Source organism: Phyllobates terribilis, unplaced genomic scaffold, assembly GCF_046119375.1.
Source record: "Phyllobates terribilis strain yellow unplaced genomic scaffold, ASM4611937v1 Scaffold_4__5_contigs__length_816908805, whole genome shotgun sequence".
In the NCBI taxonomy this organism is placed as follows: Eukaryota; Metazoa; Chordata; class Amphibia; order Anura; family Dendrobatidae; genus Phyllobates; species Phyllobates terribilis.
The window spans coordinates 105,357,895-105,382,886 of NW_027362764.1; the positions used below are offsets into that span (position 1 = coordinate 105,357,895).

At 44.8% G+C, this 24,992-nt stretch overlaps 1 protein-coding gene across 3 annotated transcripts in view; it reads left to right on the forward strand.

Annotated features, from left to right (window-relative positions):
* Positions 1 to 24,992, forward strand: part of ADARB2 (adenosine deaminase RNA specific B2 (inactive)) — a 1,079,460-nt gene that overhangs the window by 75,629 nt on the left and 978,839 nt on the right. Inside the window, exon 1 of one of the 3 annotated variants that reach the window (XM_073677650.1) lies at positions 7,380 to 7,506. The exons of the other annotated variants lie outside the window; for them this stretch is intronic. The gene's annotated coding sequence lies outside the window, so the exon portion shown is untranslated. Of the gene's footprint in view, positions 1 to 7,379; positions 7,507 to 24,992 lie in introns of those variants that run through there. 3 annotated transcript variants of the gene reach the window in all.

Sequence of the window (24,992 nt, forward strand, 5' to 3'; positions counted from 1 at the left end):
AGGAAACGGGGTGACCAGGAGATTACAAAGAGGGGAGTTTTATTGACAACGCATTTCAAAATTGTTCTAACTCCTGCATCAGGTTCCTGCAAACACCGCATTTTCCTTTATTCTCCCCTCAAGTTCCGTGCCTGACTTGGTCAGGTTCAGTGGGTGGAGTAGTGTTGTGCTTGCAAATTGCACAAGCTTACCAGGTGAGTGCCTCCCTTGAGTCTCTATTTCTCAGTTTAATCCCACCGATTTCACACATGGAGCGCCCCTGCTTCTTATTCTTTCACACTCCAAAGATTAGTCACCAATATATTTTCTGAATCCACAGATATAAAAAATATTATTTTTTAAGACTTCAGTATCAAACTATGGGCATAGAAAGGCGCAGCACGAGATTATAGATTTTTGTGGGTGATGTAGCATGCTCATTCGACTGACAACTAACACCAATCCCGACATATCAGGGGCAGACATATCATTGGTGCAACCTGTGTGGTCGTACAAGGGCCCAAGAGTAAAGGGGGCCCAATTCCAAGCAAGTAGAATTGTGCATTATGAGGAGCTATTGGACGGCAAATGGACCATATATCGTTCTTGCCCTTTTCTGTCTATCCACCACTGATTCATATAAATGCATTTTGGGTTCTGTTGAGCATGCATGTGCTTTCAAAGAGGGGAGTAAGCCACTGACATACACCTCCGGCAATTGCTTATTTCCCCTGAGAACAAAGGAAGTCAACTGGCAAGATCTTTCTTTTTTAATCGGGAAGCCCCCTCACACCACATTAGTTCTACCTACATTTGCAGGTTTAGCCAATATTGCTGTAATGTGCATGGGCCTCTTTGAGTACTAACGTTCATAAGATAAAAGTTATAAAGATGTTCCCATTAAAAAAATAAAATGGGCTGCATGGGCTAACGTCAGACATCCCCTCCAATCAGCTTGTATTCACTCCCGTGATGACCGAATGTAAGCAGTGAAGAATGAAGCTGAACAGCACAGCTCTTGTCATTGTGTCGTGACCATTCCAGAGAACTGCACCTCAGGTCCTATTCAAGATGAGCCTGGTTTTGGACCCACGAAAGGATAGATCTTCAATATTTTTAGCCCAAACAACCCTTTTAATGTATAAGAAATTAGCTGCTATCACTAACTAAATGCCATAACTAGTGTATGAGCATGGTCTTCTGGGTTGCAATATTACTTACTGGAATAAGGGAATATCTGATTTTAAATGGGTGGAAAAAGTTAACCTGAGCTGCAAAACTTCATGGGTAAAAGACTTGCCAAGGCTTAAAGAGAATCTGTTATCAGGATCAATGATGACTCCATATCTTAATCTGTGCATGCTCCATAACTGGCACCATGTTTCTAAAGCCTGCTGGGAAGTTAATGTGCACATGCGCCGACAATGCCAACCTTTTTACTGAAGCCTGCACCAGATCGACCTGTGCAAGCGCCGCCCAAAGCTAGAACAGTACTAGGACAGTACCGGTGTGGAATTTTAAAGCGAATGAAGATACTTACACCAGAGGCTGCTGAGGGGCCATAGCAGACAGACCCTACCCACAGTCTAGTCCCGATGCACGATCAGCTTATTGCACCAAAACTTCTAACGATGATTAAAGATTAACCGGGCTCTAGATTTCAACACTAAAGGTACCTATTAAATCAGCAGAACAGTGCCTTTATGCCCATACTTTTAGTTTATCATGCCTAATCCTGATGACAGGTTCTCTTTAAGCAAGATTAAATCTATAGGCTCCCATACACATTAGATTAAAGTCTCAAGAAATTGTTGTGATCTGCCAGCAGTGTAATGTTTATGGGGATGGAGGGGTCTCTTGATCTTTCCCTGACAGATGATGTCGGGGGAGAGAAGGATCTGGCATGTTGGATTTCCAAATTCCGGTCCTTTTGTTCTTCCAGTAGATAAGCCACTTTCAGAAGAGTCTTGCAGAGTAGCTCTCTCGTAGAGGACACTGAAGTGCTCAGCTGCCCAAGCATTCTCATGCATGGAGAAGTCAAGGGAAATAGATATCGGCTGTGCAATTGTTTGGCTAACAGCTATCTCATGTGTATAGGGGGCTTAAGTATTTGGGAGGCATTTAGAGCTAATAAACACAGAGGCATTTAGTGATGATACTTTTAAAGAGGAACTATCAACCGGTGGAAAGTGCACAGTTTTTGCTGTTATTTTGCTTGCACTACTCCGTTGAGTATGTAGTTTTTCTTTTTTTTAATTTACCCTCGGAGCACCACGCCCTTGATGAAGACCGAATTAGCACCAAATGAAAAGGCCCACACTTCTGAAACTGTGTGGCGATTTAAATAAAACAAAAAAAACGGAATACTGATGAGAGAAGCAGGAATAAAATAAGAGCAAATATTATCCATTTTTGAACTGGTCAGAGGTCTTCTTTAAAAATGCCAAATTTTCTAAAGTTTTTTGGTTGAATGTATAGTGTATGTAGATATGGATATTCTGTTCTTCAAATATCTACATTATGTGATTTAATATAGAATTGGCTCACACCCCGCGTCTCATCACTTCACTGTTTCTTCCCTCTCCTTATTGCCCATCATTTCTATCTTTGCTGTTCCGTCATGTTTTTGTACCGCTGAACCGGTTATTTTTGATTTATGTTACAATTCATCTATTTTGCTTGCGCTTCAGTATTACTTATGTTTCTGAACCAAAAAAGTGATTTACTACATCGCCTACATGTTGTAACTAGTCTTCCTCCAAATGTCATTTACATTCCTTTGTGTTCTCCGATCAGACTTTTTATTGAAATTCCGTTTTGGTTTTCTCTGTTAGACAAATACTGATCTAAAATGTACAAATACAAAGAAAAAAAAACGCATTTCATCATCCTGGGGGAAGGTGAACTCCACTGCTAGATACAGCAACTAATTTTATCGCACAAGCTTTTCTTCCCGGTGGCCAAGAAAATCTTATTTTTTTGTCCTTTTTTTCTTGGCTCTGATACTTTTTCCTACAAACATATATCAAGGCTCCAATTTGTTGTATCCAATGTTTCTAACACTTGACTCATGTATATGTTGAATACGCTAATGTTTAAGACATATTTCGGAAGAAGTAGGTCAAATAAGAAACCTTCTATACTTAGTAGAAACGTAGAATCATGAACACAATCCTTCGTACATCTAAAATTAGAACTCTTAGGGGAAATTATACATTTGATCTAACTATAAAAAGAAGAACTTTAATATATAAATGGTTATCATCCTCTGTGCTGATTAAAATGAAGCCCCACTTTCTACGAGGCCTTTAAACTCATCGCAATGATTTTATTAATACATGCATTTCTCTACTTTAGTTAAAAAAAGTAACCTGAACTTGCTTATAAAGCAAATTGTCACAAAGCAATCACATGTACATGATCTAATTGTAGACCTGTACATTAGTATTACATTGTCTATAGATATCTGGGTCTATAAAAATTATATTGTTCCTCCATTTGTGTCTTATTTTATATAGTGACAGACAGAGAGGTTTTTTGTTCATAGATTCATATGGAAACTGTGGAGAAGATTCTAGTTTGGCTAAATATATTTAGTCACATTGGAAGACTCTTTAAAGGGAATTTGTCAGCAGGTTTTTGATATGGAATCTGAAAGCAGAATGATATAGAGGCTGACACCCTCATTACAGTGATGTATCACTTACAAGACTGCTTGCTGCAGTTTAGTTACAATCCCTGTTTTCTCTGTTGTAGATGTAGCAGCGCTCTGAATGTTGAGCTGTGTAAAGCCCCTCCCACACCACTGATTGGCAGCTTCCTGTGTACACTGTACATTGTCAGCAATCAGCCAATCAGTGGTGGGGGCGGGATTACATAGTTTAGCCTGACTGCCTGCCATATGACATTTAGTCTTCTAGTTATAATCTCCTGCTGATAAAACACTGATTATATTGAAACTATAGCAAGCTGCTGAGCAAGTGACACATCCCTGGAATCAGGCTCTGTGCCCCTACATTATGCTGCACTTAGATTGAATAGCAAAAATCTGCTGACAGATTCCCTTTAAAGGGTCGGACATTCATTTATAAGGTAGCTACCTGAAATAGGTGGCTCTAGAGAGCCAATGATATTTCTTCTAATTTGTCTACCTTTTTCCTAGGGACCATTGTCTGGCTTGTAACAGTACCCCATTAGACCACCACGAAATGCCTCTTGCAAAGCCAGTGAATACTCTTTACTGAACAGCAAAAATAGCTGTCTGTCAATGGCGAAGATTCTGGTTTGTCTTAATATTAAATGATGTGCTGCAAGGCTCATTAACAGGTTGGATATTGACCTAAAGGGTAGTTACCCCAAATAGGGGACACTAAAGTGCCAGCTACTTTCTCTTGAAGAAGAGCTAATTTGTATACCTTTTAGCTAGGGAGCATTACCTGACCTGTAAAGCCCCTCATAGACTGTAAATTATTGTCAGCCAAATGATTGCTCAACCGATCGTTAATCTGGCAATTATCTCGCCCAACTCTTCTATACACTGGTTGAGCACTCCAGTCTTAATGAGAGAGCCTCTGCCAGACATCTCAGGTGGCAGTTTATATCAGGGCTACCAAAAGGATTGGAAGGCCGAAATCGGACATGCTGGATGCTTATCTCCCGAGAAAATCATTGGTCAGGGACCGGGCATCTTATTGAATATCATATTAAACTGTCAGCCAAACCCTTTGATATTGGCAGGTACAGCCAACATTATATATGGAGATTTAAGTCTTCCTATGTCAGTCTCTGAAAAGGGAAAACAGTATGCCACTAAATCTCAGTAGAAAGCCTCTAACCAAGCCAAACTGCAGCCTGTTGTACTCTGATAAAGGGCAAGAACCTCAAGATTATGGTTTGATATATTATTCTTAGTCATATCATAATTTATGCTAACTGGCTCATTAAAAGTTTGGACATTGACTTTTAGGGTTGTTATCACAAATTGGTGGCACTAGAGTACCAGCTTTCTTCTTCCTGAAGGCTAGCTAATCTTCATGCAAAAATGTGTTGCATTTCCTAGTCTACACCTTATTAGGCAGGAAATTCTGTAGGAAGTCCATGTGCCTTCATATATCAAACATGATGCCTACGTCTACATAAGTAGTAGTATGGGAAGCTATAAGTCATCTACCTACTGTGGATGTAACCCAGATACCAATCAAGATACCCACTTGTTAGACGAGTATTTGAAACCTGGATCAGCCATAGTATTGATCCTAAAAGCTGTTTTAAAATCTGGTTTAAATTCTTCATCATTAGTGTTGATCGAGCAGTGAAATGCTCGAGTGCCCAGTACTGAAATCGAGCACATCGGACGCTCGGACATACTTGACTCGAGTAGCGTGCATAATGGAAGTAAATAGCAAACTTAAGCACTGGAGGATGGAAAAATTCTTTCTCTTTCTCGCGATATCACCGTGGTTTTGTCCTGATGAAGAAGTTTGAAACGCGTTGACCAATAAACCGGAGCAACTAATTTTCAGACTCCCATTTTTCTCTTACCATCTACTGACAGCAGCACAGGTGAGCCCATATCATTCCAGCACCTTTGATCTCTCACGATACTTGGCTCTCAAGTATCGAGCAGTGCCAAGCACGCTCGCCAATCACTCATCACCATGTATTTATTTGAACCAATAATCTGATCTGTGATCCATGGAAAAGGTTAGGATGAGGAAGACTCATAGGAAACTGCCCCACCACCAAGAGCCAATTCCAGAATATACATGGCTCAGGCATCTTTTGTCTCTTGGTATGAGGCATAGTCAGAGCTACTTAGCATCACTTTCCCCTTTCTGTGTTCACCCTCACGTGTTTTCACAATACTCCTACTTTTTTAACACTGCCATCTACAGGTTACGTTGTTACAAAAGGTGCTGATTGGGACTTTACAATTTGAAACACTGCTTTAACTTTTGATTCTCAAATCCATTGAAAATTCTTTCCGAGTTCTCTCAATTTAGAAGTATAGACAATCAGAAAAAAAAAGTTCCTCTATTGTTCCTAGAATACAGGCTGACTTTCCTTCAAGAAAGTAGACAAAGGTTTCAAATTGCTGTAAAAACTATCTAAATCTATAAGCTTATGATGTAGGTTCTTTCATTCCATAGAATAGGGAAACAGCAAAAGGCTAAAGAGAAATGTGATTGAGCAATTTGCAACTGAATACTTTTCATACCTATATTAATAGATACAATTCAGTTTAAACTTCAGAAGTCTTATGAAAGCTGAACCGGCGTAGGGAAGACTCCAGATCAAAAGGGATGGATGGCAGAAAAATGTATGCTGATGAGAGGGCTGTTTTATGGAATAGATGGAGGATAACAAAAGATTCAGACATTACTGAGGGAAAAGCAGATTTATTGGGAAGCACACCTTTTGCATATTTGCTTTTTAGTGTCAAAATTGACAAGACATGAGTCTCAAAATCTGCATATCTGGTCAATTTTTGAGCAGAAAAATTCCATAGCATGGGTGTGAGATTTTTAAAAATCGCACCCACATGGCTGGCAGTGCAAAATCTGGAGTATTTCTGTCCCATGTGGACATATCTTAATAGGTGAGAATAACTTATACTTGCCAATCCTACCAAAATTTCTAGAAGGCTCCCGTAAAAATTCCTGAAAGAGTCAGCAGATCTCCTGGAGCCTGTTGAAACAACTTGAAACCTTAGGGAGATGGGACCTGAGGCAAAGAGGGGCACTGACTGGGCATAGGAGGGCTGGGCATGTAAAAGGGACATCAGTACCACCAAAAAATATCCAGTGCATAGATAAACTCCCAGGTGACAAGTTGACAACTAGCTAAATTTGACAAGTATGGTCTAACCTACACAGTAAGATGTTACAATATTATCAAACATGGGAATTGAAACTATACATGATGGAAATGAGATAAGCACACTGAGATCTCATGTTGGTGGTGTCAAAAATGTGGTGGCGTCAAGCAGCAATGGAATGGTGAAACATTTTATTTCTTTCCTTTGAAGCCCCCTATCTTATGTACATCCTTCACCACTCATCAGGGCTCTTAATAGTCTTCTCCGTCCTTTCTGTACTGCCTTATTTTATACTCACGAGATGTACCCAACACCATGCCGCTAGTGATATTGAGTGCATCTATAATGATATGGTTGGTCGATACAAACACTATATTTTGTCAGATGATCAGATAATCTTTATCATTTTTTAATTATCATATGCCTTTTTTTATGTAGCAAGTTTTTGTAATATCCAAATTTTAATGTCTTAGGTGTTTTTTGGGGACTTAAAAGGGTAATTCAGGCTAATGATATTGATGATCTATCCTTAAACTAGGTCTTTCATTTCATATCAATGGGGGATCCGCTGATGTCAACACTGGTGGTGGCCGGATGTAAATAGTGAGTGGAACTGAACAGCAGAGCTCTAGTCACTGTGGAGTGGCCGCTGCCGAGAACTGCACATCGATTCTTATTCTCTTGAATACGTCATCATTATCATTAGCCTGGTAAACCCCTTTAAATATTGATGATCTCTCCTTAGTATATTTATTTTTTTATGTATGCCTGGACTACTCTTTTATTGTGCAAACAAAACCCCTATCTGATGCAGTGTGCGTCTTAAGTAATAAGGGATAACAAAGGGAACTTAAATGGGTTTTCCAATGAACAAAGTTAGTTTTAATCATTTTATTCAATAGATTTTGAATAATATAATAAGTTCCACAATTGGATGTGTTTAAATAAAATGTTCCTGTGCTGAGATAATCTTATAAATGTGCCCCTGCTGTGTACTGTGTAATGGCTGTGTCTGACCGTGCAGGAGCATGGTCTGATCATACCACATCTCCTGGGCAGGGGAGGAAGCAAAAGACTATACAGATAATACAGCAGGGGATCACAGCTGATTCTTTCATTGAGGTAAAACAGGCAGTGAAATGTTTTGCTTCACAAAAAGTATCAGCTGTGATCCTGTGCTGACCTGTCTGTATACTCTTTTGCTTCCTCCTTCCTGCCCAGGAGCTGTGGTATGATCAGACCATGTCCCTGCACAGTCAGACACAGCCATTATACAGTACACAGCAGGGGCACATTTATAAGATTATCTGAGCACAGGAACATTTTATTTGCTGACAAAGCAATCACAGCTGAGCTAAGGCTTCAAAAAACATCATTTCAATCTGAAAATAATAAACAGGTATTTTTTTTTTGTTATATGATCAGGATGGACCTCTATTGAGAGTATCTGCAGTAGAAGTGGCTGATGTAGGTCAGATAGTGTGCATCCAAGAAGACAAGTCGCTCTTTTACGTTTTGCTGCTGTCCTTAAGACAGGTCATTAATCTCATTTTGTTGGGGTCAGACTCCCAGCACCCCCACACTGATTGCTGGAGCTATGACCTCTCAGAACTGGCATAACTTTAATTATTATTATCCTGGACTCGAATGGGAACGAGCTGCAGTACCATTCATGGCCACTATGCAGTGTACTGAGCTGTGCCATTTTGGTGCTCACAGCCTCTTCAGGCAACTGATATAGGGGGTGTTGGGAGTCAGATCCCACTAGTCTAACATTTATAATCTATCCTAGTGATAGCTAATCAGTATTGAAAAACCCTGGAAACCCCTTTAAAATAATGAGACTAATCTCCGCTATGATAGAAAATGTAGCTGTAATAAATACAGGAGCTTCTTGCCGTTTCCATCTCCCACTGAGTTTTCGCTATCACAGTTTAGCAAAGTGTATCATGGTAGTTTATATGTAATAAGCAGCTGAAAATTAGCCCACTAGAGGGAAATCCACAATCCTTGACAAGCTCTTTCCTGAGGGTGATTGATAGGTTTCTGTTCAGTCTCTCTCCCCTTCTCTCCCGCGCTCTCCCTTTTTATAAATGTAATGAATTCAAGTGTTCTTTTATAACAAGAACGCGAAGAAAAAAATTCTTGCAGGCATTGGAAGACACAGATCTGCTTTGTGCCGCGCTGAGATTAATTCTCTTCATAGAGCAACCCTGACATGGTTGAGGATTAAAATAATTAACAATTGTAGTGTAAATCTTTGAGAGAAAGGATAAAGGGTACTGTAAGAATGAATGAAAAATTATATAAATGTTAAAACGCCTAAGGGTAAATATATTTAAATGTCAACATCTCTATTTTTTTAAGACCAGTAACGTGCAGCAAATTCCCTTAGTGGTCGGTTATCAGACTCAATTGCGGCTGAGTACTAGGCTTCTTAAGGCAATGTGGCCTCTTTCAAACACCAGCAGAGCAGGGTTCAGTATATTAACAAGATCAACCACTTCCACTGAAAGCAGAGAAAGGACTCACAGTATGTTAATTGTTACACTGCAAATATGCTGGAAGCTGTGACTCCTATTGTTGTTTTCCCATATTATTACAAGCAGAGGTCAAGAGAAGAGTTCATTGTCAGATGCAAGATAGATATTTGAGTCAAAGTCCGTGATAAAGATTTTAGTTAGAAATTTGCACCCAAAACTTAACATTGTACCAGTACATGGGAAGTTAAGGCAGAAAACAAAGTATGCTTTTTTTTTTTTTTTAAACCTAGGGCTTATGCACATGGACGTATTATGGCTCCATTCAACACTTAAGGGGAACCTGTCATGTGAAAAAACACTATTAACCCGCATATATGGGGTTAATCTGCAGGTTAATGAACCTACCCGGCACTCACACTTAGAGTCCCGCTACTGGAAGGAAATTAACTTTATCCCCCGGAGCATTCAAAGTTCGGTAACAGAGGTATCGTCAGCGTGGTTGCTGTCATCACTCTGTGTATAGAGAGCAGTGATTTTAAGCTCGCCCCCAGCATGGACAGCTGGCCTTAATAATGAGCCGGCTGTCAGTCAGTGCTGGGGGCGCGATTACAGCCATCTCTTTCTATACACAGAGTGGTGACTGAACCCGCACCGGCGCCACCCCCATGACTGAAACTCGAACGCTGTCAGGAGGAATAAAGTTCATTTCCCTCTAGAATCGGAGCCCTAAGTGCAGGTGCCAGCGGGTTCAGAACACTATTAACCCCTTTCCGACCAGGTCTGTAATAGAACGTAGCAGCGCCCTGGGACTTATGGAACAGCTACGTACTATTACTATTACGCGTGCGGCGATCGTGCCCGCGCACAAGCTGTGCGGGGCGATTGCTGCCGAGTGTCAGCTGATTGTCACAGCTGACCCCCGGTGCTATATGCAGTGAGTGGCCCGCAACGCTCCCTGCACATTAACCCCCGCAAGGCTGCGATCGAAGTCGATCGCAGCATTGCGGTGGCAAGGGGGGAGGTGATCGCTATACTCACCTCTCCTGCCGGCGTCCAGCGATGTCTGCGGCAGCTTCCGGATGTCATCATGAGAACGGGTCACCAGGAGGCAAGACGTTACTTTGGTCATGTGACGCGCCCCTGGGCCTGTGTCGCGCTGCGTTGCGCACGCGGGAGCTTACCCGGAGCCGGATCTCTTGAGGGTTGTAGTCTCGTGGCGGTGACCCGGTCCGTGCCCAGGGAGTCAAACTGAGCGGCGATGTAACAGCGGTAGATGCAGGACGACTACGCCACCCGTTGAATGCAGCTATGGAGCTGCCGCTGCAGGACAGTCCGCTGAGGCCGGTGGATGGATGGTGCAGCGTAGATGGTATAACCCCCAATGGGAGGGGTATGGCCTCAGGGCAGCAGATGTGGATGATGGGGGTAGCAGGAACCACTCAGAGACGGTGCGGTGTAATTCAGGGTCTTTACTGGTAACAACGATAGACCCTCCCGGAGTACTTGCTAGTGAACGGGGCCTGGTCAGTCCTTGAGCAGATGGGATCTCCCCTGGCCAGGCGGAGTTGTAGGCCTCCCAAACTGACTGTACTCTTCTGGCTACCTTGCTAGAAGCGGATATAAGTAGCCCACGTCCCTGAGTGTACCGTGTGGTGCTCACCCGTATGGCCGGTGACTCGGGGCCTTCTAATGGCTTCCGCTCCACGATGGCGGTGCTGGTCCCACGCGTGTGACCGTGCCTTCGGGTTTCTGGGCCTGAGGACCTGAAATCCCCTGCCGGTCGGCTTCTGCTGCTGGGTAAGAGTTAGTCCCCACAGCCTCGGACGCCGGGTCCGGTAAGAAAGCTTCTCAGTCAGGGCGAGCTCTGCAGCTGCCAGCCCCTGACTCGTAGTAATATTGCTCCCAATGAGCTTCTGCTGTTTCTTCCTATGCTGCTTCTCTGTCTCTACTCTCCTTGACTCCTAACCCTGCTTCAGCCCCGGGTTTATATAGGGGAAGTTCTTCCCCTCCCAAGACTGGGCAGGAGGTGTGGCATGCACAGGATCCCTGACCAAAGGACCTCCCACCTGCTCTCAGACATAACATTACATTACTGTGGGAAACCAGACCCCTGGGGTGCCACATTCCCCCCTAGTGAAATTTAGTACTCCGGGACTAAACATATTTTAGAAAAACATAACAAGATATAACAACAATAATAGTACAATAAGAAGAAACACATAAAGGTGGTCACGGCATGTCCGTAACCGGGTGTAGTCTTTGAAGAAAAGCAAGGTGTCCATTTCACCAAAACAGGGAGACGTAACCAGGTAGGGGTCTGTCCTACCCCGAGTCCTTAACAGTCTCTAGTCCATCCTGGGTTACGCTCCAACTATGTACAAGGATTCCCGGTAAATCCACCAAGGATTCCTAAAAATAACTGGAAACACAAAATTATACACAAGCAACAATACACAGATAAACATAAATAAAACAATTTATACACTTCAAATCCTCCAGCGTGCGGGTAACTGGCCTCTAGTGGCCCTAGTGGACCTACGGAGCTGACTGTCTGGCCCTGAACTACAGGGTGTAGGAGCTGTCAAGGGTAAACTGGGCAGCTGTCTACCGGCTCTTTGTCTCACTAGGGGTACGGCAGGCTCACTATAAGCAGAGGGTTGATCCTCCTGTTCTGCTTGTGTGGAGTCTTCTGCCTCCTGGACCGGCTGTTCTTCCAGCTCTACCTGTTGCTCCGTAGGTGCTTGGGATGCTGGTTGGAGGAAGGTGAGTACGGGTACCACAACTGCACCATTGACTTGAGTCCAAGACCGAGGGAAGTCCCCGAGCACAGTACTAACCATATCTTCCCTTTCCTCTACGGGTCGATGGTCTTCTTGTTCCTCTTCAGGGTTCCTCAGTTGTTCGGGACACTTCTTCAGGTGGTCCCGGGATACAATGGCTGTGGTTTCCCCTCCGTCTTTACTGATGGTACAAACCTTCGGGTTCTCGTCTCGTGGCTTGAGGGCAGTACGGTGTACGGGTCCTTCTCCCACTGGTCATCCAACTTGTGGAGCCGTCTCTTCCTCTTCAAGACCTGCTCTCCGGGTACCAGGGGAACAGCGGGAGCATACTGGTTGTAAGTTTTCTCTTGTCTTTCCCTAGCCTGACAGAGACTTCGCTCCACGCTCTCCTGTACTCTCCGGTACTGCTGCTGCCTCTCTGTGTCCCAGTCTGTTTCTGGTGAAGTGTCCTCGGGTGTCAGGACTCCCATTTCCAGGTCAACAGGTAACTTACCAGGTCTTGCCCTCATTAGGTAAGCCGGGGTACAGTTGGTGGAACCTACCGGGATGTGGTTGTATAGGTCCACCAGATCGGGCAACTTCTCAGGCCACAGACTGCGTTCTTCCAGGGGCAACGTTTTTAGAAGATCCATTACCACCTGGTTCATTTTCTCACAAAGTCCATTAGTTTGCGGATGGTAGGGTGTCGTCCTTATCTTCCGGCAGCCATACAGATTGCAGAATTCCTGGAAGACCTCCGCTTCAAAGGCAGGTCCCTGGTCCGTCAGCACTTGGTCCGGGTACCCGTGTGGACGGCAAAAGTGCTGCTGGAAGGCTCTAGCTGCTGTTTGAGCCGTTAAGTCCTTGACGGGGACGACAACCAGAAACCGGGAGTAATGATCCACGATGGTTAACGCGTAGACGTAGCCACTTCTGCTTGGGGTCAGTTTTACATGATCCAAGGCTACCAGTTCCAACGGTTGCCGGGTGACGATGGACTGCAGGGGAGTCTTCTGGCTGGCACGGTCCTTCCTTCTCAGGTTGCATGGGCCACAGTCTCTGCACCACTTCTCGATGGTTCCCCTCATGCCTACCCAGTGGAACCGCTCGCGCAGCAGGAACTCCAGCTTCTTCCACCCGAAGTGTCCAGCTCCGTCGTGGTATGCCTCCATCACCATGGCTGCGTCTCTTCGTGGCACCACTACTTGCCAGAGTAATTCATGCGTCCGGGAGTTAACCATTCTGCAGCACAACTTCCCTTTGTAAAGGAACAGTCGACTCTTCTCTGCCCATAGTTGTTTGGCTTCCTCCGGAGCGTCTGGTTCAAGGCGAGCCTCCGGCCGAGTCAGCATCTCCTTCACCAGTCGGACGGCAGGGTCGCTGTCTTGCGTTTCCGCCCAGTTGTAGTGGGGTAAGGGGTTCAACGTAGCAGCCTGCTTACGCCTTACCCGGTGGGAATACTGGATAGTCCCATGACGGTGGAACGCAGGGAGTTCAACTTCTTCCAGTCCCTCCGGATCTTCTCCTCCGTCCGGCAGGTTGGGCATCCTGGACAGAGCGTCCGCGTTGGTATTGGAGCGTCCTGCCCGGTATTTGATTGTGAACTCGTAGTTGGACAGACGGGCCATCCACCTCTGCTCCAGGGCACCGAGTCTTGCCGTGTCCAGGTGTGTCAACGGGTTGTTATCCGTGTACACGGTGAACCGGGAAGAAGCGAGGTAATGCTTAAAGCGCTCGGTGACTGCCCATACTACGGCCAGGAACTCTAACTTAAATGAGCTGTAATTCTCGGGGTTCCTTTCGGTGGGTCGCAGTTTTCGGCTGGCGTAGGCGATTACTCGTTCCTTCCCCTGCTGGATCTGGGACAGTACGGCTCCTAGCCCGATGTTACTGGCGTCGGTGTAGAGGATAAAGGGCTGGCTATAATCCGGGTACGCCAGGATTTCGTCCCCCGTGAGGGCCATCTTCAGCTGGCGGAAGGACTCTTCTTCCAGCTCCTCCCATTTGAAGGGCGGCTTCTGGTTCTTGGCCTTCCGGGACTGGCCTATCAGGAGGTCCTGCATAGGTGCTGCCTTTTTGGTGAAACCGGGAATAAACCTTCGGTAGTAGCCTACCAACCCGAGGAACTGCCGCACTTCTTTTACGCTGGAGGGGCTTGGCCATTCCTTAATTGCGGTGATCTTATCAGGGTCGGGAGCCACTCCGTCAGCGCTCACCACATGTCCCAGGTACTGCACCTTTGGTTTCAGGAGGTGACACTTGGAGGGTTTCACCTTTAGGCCGTAACTTGCCAGAGCTTCGAACACTTCCGCCAGGTGTTTCAGGTGGTCCTCATACGTCTTAGAATATACGATGACATCGTCCAGGTACAACAGGACCGTCTCGAAGTTTCTGTGGCCCAGACAACACTCCATTAGTCGTTGGAAGGTTCCCGGTGCGTTGCAGAGTCCGAACGGCATGCAGGTGAACTCGCTAAGTCCCATCGGGGTGGTGAATGCGGTCTTCTCCCGGTCCGCCTCTGCTACAGGAACCTGCCAGTACCCGCTAGTGAGATCCAAGGTAGAGAAGAAGTTAGCAGATCTTAAAGCAGCCAATGACTCCTCTATCCTTGGTAAGGGGTACGCATCCTTGTGTGTGATACGATTGATTTTCCGGTAATCTACACACATCCTCATGGTGTTGTCTTTCTTTCGGACTAAGACTAGTGGAGCTGCCCAGGGGCTACAGCTATCCCTGATCACCCCAGCCTCCTTCATGTCTCTAAGCATCCCCTTGGCGTGTTGGTAGTGGGCAGGGGGTACGGGTCGATACCTCTCTTTTATAGGAGGATGGTCTCCCGTGGGGATGTGGTGTTCTACCCCCTTGACTCGCCCGAAGTCTAACGGGTGTTTACTGAACACTCTCTCGTACTCCTGAACCACCCGATAGACTCCTTGTTTCTGGTGTGCGGGAGTGGAGTCAGTACCCAGATGTAGTTGCTGACACCAGTCCTCCATGTTTTTCTTAGAGCCGTTACCTTCCTCCGGGTGAGATGGAGGCAAGGGTTCCACAGATTGTATAGAATTTTGGTTAATGGTATATAATTTGGCTAGCGTGGCATACCGGGGCAGGTACACTTCCCTCTCCCCGATATTTATTATGCGAACGGGCACCCTCCCATGGCGTACATCAACCACCCCCCGTGCTGTCAAAATGGTGGGCCTACTGTCCGAGTAAACTGGTTCTACCATTGCCTGGTAATCTCTACCTCTCAGACCAATAGCTGCCCGGCACCAAATCATCATTTCACTTTTTGGGGGCATGGCAATTGGAAAAGGGTCACACATTCTTACGCTACCAATCTCACCGCCGGAGAGTTCCACCTGTTGCCGTCGCATCAGTGCCCGGATCTCTTTCTGGAGCACCCGCTGCTCGCCGGAGCTGGCGTTCTTGGCAACCTGCTGTAAAAGGAAAATCACCTCTGCAAGACAATTTTCAATTACATTAGTTCCTAGAGTTATTTTTGGGTGACTCTCATGTTTGTCAATATCTACAATGATCAGTCCCTGTGCTGCCAGTTCGACTCTACCGATTTTGATGGTCACCTCTTTAAATCCGATCTGTGGCACGGGCTGGCCATTGCTGGCGATGATACTCAAGTCGTCGTCAGGGTAGCGGGTAATATCCGAGTCATTCCAGTACTGCTTAAAGAGCACGTACGGGATGGTGGTGACCTGTGACCCGGTGTCCAGTAGGGCACTCATGGGAATGCCATCCAGTACCACAGGCAAGACTGGACGTCCTCCCACATATCTGTCGCGCCAGTTCGATGGGCCTGGTGATCTTTTTCCTGGGGGTTGGCCCTCTACCCCAGGTTGTGCCCGTTTAAAGAACAGTACCTTGCCATATGTCCAGGTTGATTGCAGCGGCGGCAGATGGGTCGTCCGTCCTCGCTGTATCGGTCACTGGGTCTTCCTCTGGCCGGTGGGGTCCTCCTTGGTCGACGCCACGGGATGTCCTCCGGTCCGGATGCCAGCTGGATCTTCCCTGGGGTGGAAGCCTGTAAAGACTGCACAGTTCGGGTTAGCGCAGCAACGCTCTTAGCTAGCTCTTGGACCTGATGGTGTAGGTCTGGAGCCGGGTCATTGTCCAAAGCCTGCGCATCAGCTCCCACAGGCCCTGCCGACAAGGGCGCCGCCTCCTGGTGGTAAGTGATAGCTGGGCGCCTGTGGGTCACAACGCCACCCGGTGCCGGTTCTCGGAGCACCCGGATGGCTCTGTCCTTGAACTGTGCAAAGCCCAGATGGGGATCCTGTAAGGCCATTGCCCGCAACTGGGTTCGGTGGGTATTACAATACAGTCCCTCTATAAACTGTTCGGTCAACAGCCTGTCCTCGTTTCCCACTCCATCAGGGTCGGTCTGCTTAATGGCCCTCAGGGCCTCTTGTAGGTTTAGTGCATAGTCCCTTATACTCTCATGCGCTCGCTGCTTGCACCCGTAGAATCTAAGCTTAATCTCGGCTGAGGTGCGGGTATCAAAGGTGTCCTTCAGCCGGGTTAGTATCCCTGCGACAGTCTTCCTCCCAGGCGGCCAGGATTTTACTTCCCTTTTGGCTGCCCCGGTTAGTTGGGCCACCAGGATGCTCACTTTTTGCTCTTCTGTGAGGGGGTACACCTGGAAGAGGCTATCCAGCTTTTCTCTAAAGTCATGCAGGGTATGTGACTCCCCTGAGTACTGGGGTAGCCAAGCTGCTCCCGGGATATAGGGCATGGTGAAGGGCATAACTGCAGCAGCGGTAGCGCTGGCGGGGGTTGAGGCAGTGAAGCTCTCCTCCGTATCCGACATCTTCCTCCCCCCTAGTGGACCGTGGCCTACCTTGCGATGATCCTGTTCCGTAGGCCGCGGCTCCGCAGTGGATCGTCAGGGTTGAGGACCTTCCGTCGCGCTCCTGTGACGTCGGCGTCTGCTGGGCTCCTTCCAGGACCTTACGCAACGTCCGGACGTGAGGCGGGGCTTCAGTTCTCGCGCGCTTTCGGAGTCCACGCCCCTCTTCTTCCCGCGCGGCGTCCTCAAGATGGCGTCCAATGGCGGGAAAACTCCACGGATGGCGGGAAGAAGGCAGAAGATGGCGCCGGATGGCGGGAAACTTCACCGATGGCGGGAAGAAGGCTGAAGATGGCGCCGGATGGCGGGAATCTTCACCACAGGTAAGTTTGAAAAGTCTCTTTTTCAGGCACGCAGTACCCGGTGGTTGCGGGCACGAAATCCTGCCGACTACGCCAAAGTTGACGCGCCCCTGGGCCCGTGTCGCACTGCGTTGCGCACGCGGGAGCTTACCCGGAGCCGGATCTCTTGAGGGTTGTAGTCTCGTGGCGGTGACCCGGTCCGTGCCCAGGGAGTCAAACTGAGCGGCGATGTAACATCGGTAGATGCAGGACGACTACGCCACCCGTTGAATGCAGCTATGGAGCTGCCGCTGCAGGACAGTCCGCTGAGGCCGGTGGATGGATGGTGCAGCGTAGATGGTATAACCCCCAATGGGAGGGGTATGGCCTCAGGGCAGCAGATGTGGATGATGGGGGTAGCAGGAACCACTCAGAGACGGTGCGGTGTAATTCAGGGTCTTTACTGGTAACAACGATAGACCCTCCCGGAGTACTTGCTAGTGAACGGGGCCTGGTCAGTCCTTGAGCAGATGGGATCTCCCCTGGCCAGGCGGAGTTGTAGGCCTCCCAAACTGACTGTACTCTTCTGGCTACCTTGCTAGAAGCGGATATAAGTAGCCCACGTCCCTGAGTGTACCGTGTGGTGCTCACCCGTATGGCCGGTGACTCGGGGCCTTCTAATGGCTTCCGCTCCACGATGGCGGTGCTGGTCCCACACGTGTGACCGTGCCTTCGGGTTTCTGGGCCTGAGGACCTGAAATCCCCTGCCGGTCGGCTTCTGCTGCTGGGTAAGAGTTAGTCCCCACAGCCTCGGACGCCGGGTCCGGTAAGAAAGCTTCTCAGTCAGGGCGAGCTCTGCAGCTGCCAGCCCCTGACTCGTAGTAATATTGCTCCCAATGAGCTTCTGCTGTTTCTTCCTATGCTGCTTCTCTGTCTCTACTCTCCTTGACTCCTAACCCTGCTTCAGCCCCGGGTTTATATAGGGGAAGTTCTTCCCCTCCCAAGACTGGGCAGGAGGTGTGGCATGCACAGGATCCCTGACCAAAGGACCTCCCACCTGCTCTCAGACATAACATTACATTACTGTGGGAAACCAGACCCCTGGGGTGCCACACATGCGCAGTGCATGACCAAAGTAATGTCTCCCCTGTGTGCAGCGCTGACAGGCTGCATGGCATAGGGAGCTGCTGCTCTCTATGCTATACAGCCGATCAGGCTGCAAAAAAGTGAAAGTCCCATAGTGGGACAATATGTAAGAGTAAAAAAAAAAAAAGTAGAAAAGTAAAAAAAAAAAAATTGTAAAAATACAAAAAAAAAATTAAAAAAAGAATCCCCAAAAAATAAAAATATAGTGAACCCATAATATTAGTTTATTATGAAAAAAAAATAAACCAATAAAAGTACACATATTTGGTATCGCCGCGTCCGGAACGACCTCAGCTATAAAACTGTCCCACTAGTTAACCCCTTTAGTGAACACGGTAGAGAAAAAAAAACGAAGCAAAAAACGATGCTTTATCATCATACCGCCAAACAAAAAATGTAATAACACGCGATCAATAAGATAAATGTAAATAAAAATGGTACCGCTGAAAACATCATCTTGTCCTGCAAAAAAGAAGCTGCCATACAGCTCCATCATCCTAAAAATAAAAAAGTTATAGCTCTCAGAATAAAGCGATACCAAAAAACTATTTTTTCTAGAAAGTAGTTTTTATTGTGTAAAAGCGCCAGAACATAAAAAAAGATTTAAATGCGGTACCGCTGTAAATGTACTGACCCGAAGAATAAAGCTGCCTTATCAATTTTACCACACGCAGAACGACATAAACCCCCCCCCCCCCATAAAAACAATTCCTGAATTGTTGGTTTTTGTTTATTCTGCCTCCCAAAAATCGGAATAGAAGGCGATCAAAAAATGTCACATGCCCGAAAATGGTACCAATAAAAACATCAACTTGTCCCGCAAAAAACAAGCCGCCACATGACTCTGTTGGCCAAAATATGGAAAAATTATAGCTCTCAAAATATGGCGATGCAAAAACTAGTCTTTGCAAACAAAGCGTCTTTTAGTGTGTGACAGCTGTCAATCATAAAAACCCGTTATGAATCTGGTATCGCTGTAATCGCACTGACCCGAAGAATAAAGTGGTCTAATCACTTATACCACACGGGGAACAGTGTAAAAAAATAAACTCTAGGGTTAGGGTTGTGCTAGGGTTAGAGTTGTATTAGGGTTGGGGTTAGGGTTGTGCTAGGGTTAGGGTTGGGCTAGGGTTGGGGTTAGGGTTGGGGTTAGGGCTGGGGCTAGGGTTAGGGTTGGGCTAGGGGTAGGGTTGAGGTTAGGGTTGGGGTTAGGGTTAGGGTTAGGGTTGGGCTAGGGTTAGGGTGCAGGGCAGGGACTCGAGCATGTCACTTGAGCACCCGTGATACATGGTGCATACCCGAGTACCCGATTCAAACTCAAGTAGCGAGCACTTGTGCTCAAGACTAATGACAACTTATTCAATATGATGACCTAATGTTATCAAATTCTGTCGTACCTCTGGGTTCAAAATGTACACTATACCCCTTGATAAAATCCTTGAGGGGTTTAGTTTCCAAAATGGAGTCAATTGTAGGGGGTTTCCAATATTTAGGAACATCCGGGGCTCCCAAAATGCGACATGGCGTCCGCTCTTGATTCCAGCCAATTTTGCGTTCAAAAAGTCACACCGTGCTCTTTCCCTTCTGAACCCTGACGTGTTCCCAAACAGTGTATTTTCCCCACATATGGGGTATTGGCATACTCAGGAGAAATTGCACAACAGTTTTTAGGTTCCATTTTCTCCTCTTACCCTTGTGAAACTAAAAAAATTGGGGCTAAAAGATAATTTTTGTGGAAAAAGTTTGATTTTTTTATTTTCACGGCTTCATGTTCTAAACTTCTGTGAAGCACCTGGGGGTTAAGGGTGCTCACCACACATCTAGATAAGTTCCCTGAGGGGTCTAGTTTCCAAAATGGTGTCACTTGTGGGGGGTTTCCACTATTTAGGCACATCAGGGGCTGTCCAAATGCAACATGGCGTCCGCTAATTATTAAAGCAAATTTTACATTCAAAACAGTCAAATGGCGCTCCTTCCCTTACGAACCCTGCCATGTGCCCAAAATGTGTTTTTCCCCCACATATGGGGTATCGGCTAATCCAGGAGAGATTGCACAACAAGTTGCATGGTGTAATTTCTCCTGTTACCCTTATGAAAATGCAAAATTTAGGGCTGAAAAACATTTTTGTGGGAAAAATGTGAACATTTTATTTTCACGGCTCCATGTTATAAACTTCTGTGAAGCACCTGGGGGTTCAAGGTGCTCACCACACATCTAAATAAGTTCCCTCAGGGGGTCTAGTTTCCAAAATCATATCACTTATGGGGAGGTTTCCACTGTTTAGGCACATCAGGAGCTCTCTAAATGAAACATGGTGTCCGCTAATTATTCAAGCAAATTTTACATTCAAAAAGTCAAATGGCGCTCCTTCCCTTCTGAGCCTTGCCATGCACCCAAACAGTGTTTTTTCCCCACGTATGGGGTATCTGCGTGCTCAGGGGAAATTGCATGGTCCATTTTTTCCTGTTACCCCTGCAAAAATAAAAGAATTGGGGTCTAAAGTAACATTTTTGTGAAAAAAGTTAAATGTTCATTTTTTTCTTCCCCATTCCAAAAATTTCTGTGAAGCACGTGAAGGGTTAATAAACTTTTTGAATGTGGTTTTGAGCACCTTGAGGGGTGCAGTTTTTAGAATGGTGTCACTTTTGGGTATTTTCTTTCTTAAAGGCCCCTCAAAGTCACTTCAAATGTGATGTGGTACCTAAAAGAATGGTTTTGCAAATTTGTTGTAAAAATGAGAAATCGCTTTTCAACTTTTAACCCTTATAGCTCCATAATAAAAAAAAAATTTGGGTTCCAAAATTGTGCTGATGTAAAGTAGACATGTGGGAAATGTTATTTATTAATTATTTTGTGTGATATATCTCTCTGATTTAAGGGCATAAAAATTAAAATTTTGAAAATTGTGAAATTTTCTAAATTTTCGCCAAATTTCCGATTTTTTCACAAATAAACGCAAGTGATATAGTAGAAATTTTACCACTATCATGAAGTACAATATGTCACGAAAAAACAGTCTCAGAGTCAGCGTGATCCGTTGAAGCGTTCCAGAGGTATTACCTCATAAGTTGACAATGGTCAGATTTGTAAAAATTGGCCCGGTCATTAACGTGCAAACCACCCTCGGGGGTAAAGGGGTTAACCTGTAGATTAATTCAATATCTGCAGGTTAATGGCGTTTTTTCACATGACAGGTTTGCTTTACAGCGGCTACACACATTAGACTAATGTCAGCTGAACTTGCCGATATCAACTAGTTCAGCCAACACTCTAATGTTTATTGAGGCCCCGACCAATCGATCATCGGATGAGATATCGATCCGGCATGTCCAATATTGGACTGCCTATCACTTTGTTTTTCGGAGACATCTCTGCCGGCGGCTCTCTCATGTAGCACACACCTGTATATGGTAGAGATAGCTGAGATGGCTGTCAGCCGAATGATAGGCCAAAGCATTGTTTGTTCAACACTCAACAGCCAACAAATCTGTATGGCCAGTTTTACTGTTCCTCCAAGGCATACAAAAGTTTTGAGACAAATTTTATGTAAATTTGTGGCATGTCCAATCAGAACCAATATTTACTAAGATACTCAACCATTGACACTTTGCTTGTAGGGAGAATATACCTGTATATATAATGCATCTAACAGATCTAACAAAAGCAATAAAAAATCCAAAAAGTTTTGCTGGTTGCAACACGACCACATTCGTAGCAGTGGCATTGTGCACTTTATGTCGTGACCAAAACCTAAATGAAGGTGTGGTTTAGAAATAACTATTAAGTATTATGTATTGTGCACACTTTAATATGTTGTCATTAAAATAATCCATTTATGAGAAGAAGCAGTTCCACCAACAAGGAAGCCATAGTGATGCAACGCCTGCCAGCATCGCACGAAGGCCTCTGTAAAATGGTCTTTTACAGCTTCAACGTTCCGTAAGCTTTTGATGGGGTTGCAGGTTTGTGGTTGTGAGAGGTGTATTTCCCCATCACTGCCTAGCCCTAGCTAAAGAGTTGTCATTCAATTATGAGGAAATTATCTTGATAATAAAATAAAAATTAACAGACCTTCAAAAAATAAATCTTCAAGATACAAGAAATAAATAAATGTGATACTAGAGACACCAGTCCCCAGAATTCTCTCAATGGTTCAGCCATGGTAAGGAGGATTTGGTATATGGTAGCAATTGATCATGTGCACTCCTGTTCTATACTTCTATGTGGAATAAAGGTCCTTCCATAAAGATAAATTTATAAAAACGGGGAGTTTAGCATAAATTGAATCTAACAAGTATTACGCTGGTCAACAAATTTTAATTTTTTTTTCTGTTTCCTGTTTTAAAATATGTTGTCTCTATGTATTTTGAGGCGCTGATTTCAGAAATGTAATTATAATTTCTGTAGCACATACCATTTCCAAGATATTTCCATTTTACGATTATAATGATAAGGACTGTACATAGTGCATAATATTTATATTAAACTTTTTATTTCAGAAGTGCATTTTTGGTAGAAATAACCAACGAAATTCATAACATGGACTCTCTTTATTAAAATATATAGCACTTAAGCCCTGTCCAATCATGCATTGCATTAGCTGTGCACTCTCAGGCATGCCCAGACACAACTGTCAGACTTTGGTCTATTTCCAAGTAGAATTATATAATAGAAGCAGTAACGACGCTGTAGTCTTCATGTGTTTCTTCTGTTTTTCAGAAAATTTCATAAGGAGCAAAACTGTTTAATAAGTAACGAGTTGCAGAATGTCGCATCAATGTTGCAATAGCAGTAACCTCTTTTGTTATATATGTGGAGATTATACCCTTAAAGCCCAGAAAAGGAGTATAACTGCAGTTGTTAAGAAGGCGTATGAGTTATATTTTGGATGTAAAATTGGTGACCAAGACAGAGCATGGGCTCCTCATATATGCTGCTTATCTTGCACTACGAGTTTGAGGTCTTGGCTGAAGGGTGTGTGACCATCGATGCCGTTTGCCATTCCAATGATCTGGAGGGAGCAGAAGGACCATATAACCAATTGTTACTTCTGCATGACGAATGTATCCGGTTTTTCTTCTAAGAACAGGAGGTCTATTGAATATCCCAACCTTGCTTCTGCATTTAGACCAGTAGGGCATGATGAAAGTCTGCCAGTTCCAAAACCACCGCCGGTGTGGAGAATAGAAGATAATGATGAAATGACGGTTGATTTATTAGAGATGGAAGCTGCTGCTGATTCAGATTTTGTACCATCAATATCAACTGCTCCACGTTTAATATCTCAACTTTAAGCAAGACTTAATGATCTGGTCAGAGATTTGGGTTTATCAAAGAGTGAGGCAGAACTTCTTGGATCAAGGTTGCAAGGGTGGAATCTGTTGCAGCCAGGTACAAAAATTTCAGTATTTCGCAGTCGTCATGAAGATTTGACCAAATATTTCAGTCAAGCTGACAGTCTCACTTTTTGCAGTGATATTGCTGGATTGTTTTCTGTCCTTGGAGTTGACCATGACCGAAGGGAATGGCGACTGTTCAGTGATTCATCGGTCTTAAGTTTGAAGGCTGTCTTGCTACACAATGGCAATGTCTACCCTTCGATACCTATCGAAGAACAGGTTGAAAGTCTCCTTCAGGCTTACAAGTTAATGAAGTACAACATGTCACTTAAAATACATTTCCTTCATTCACACATTGACTTTTTCCCACCAAACCTCGGCACTGTAAGTGATGAACACGGTGAAAGGTTTCATCAAGACATTTCCCAGATGGAGAAATGCTACCAGGGGAGGTGGAGTCCCTCGATGCTGGGTGACTATTGTTGGAATCTTGTCCGTGAATCATCAGACAGTGATTATAAAAGAAAATCAGTGGCAAAACATTTCTAAACTTGATCGCTGTTGCTGACTTTTGCATTCGGAATATCACATGCCACTACGAATTTGACAGTATTCAATGCATACATATAATTGCATTTATGCGTTATAGAGCAATTCTGAAGTTATTTCTGAACTCAGCATGACAGTTCCGATACGATTCACCCAATTTCATGCAGGAAACAAAAACCTTGTTGAACAGTGTTATCAGATAATATGTAATCAGTAGTAAAAAAAAATTATAATAATTTTGACCACTTTGTGATCACTTGTCTTTCCTCCTTTCTTTTTGCTTCTGCTGCTTTTGCATAGCAGAAGATATAACACTAACTATAATATTTGTGGCTATTATAAAAGATTCCATGAATGGTAAATGGGCAGATTCCACCTTGATTGTTTGATTTCTGCACGCTTTCACATTGGACAATAATTAGGAATCTTCATTCTTTAGAACAATTTTTTACACAAATTTTTTTACAATTTTCTTTTTTAGCAATCTTGACAGTGCGGACAGCTGATAAATGCTGTCATCTAGAAAAACCCTTTTATTCAGGTCTATTTTTAGATCAGTCTTACATTCTTTCTAAACTTTCTTTCATATTTTTGGATGGCAGAAGTCATTCTTTTCATTGGTTTTGATCTTTTTTACAAGAGTGGTCTGCAATCTATGACCCACAACCCATGGTAAAACGAAAACTCCGAATATATCTGACCAATGCTTAATTTTCATGAGATCCTAAGTAGTTTGGTCATTGTTGGAGGCTCCTACATTGACAGCTATTGTTT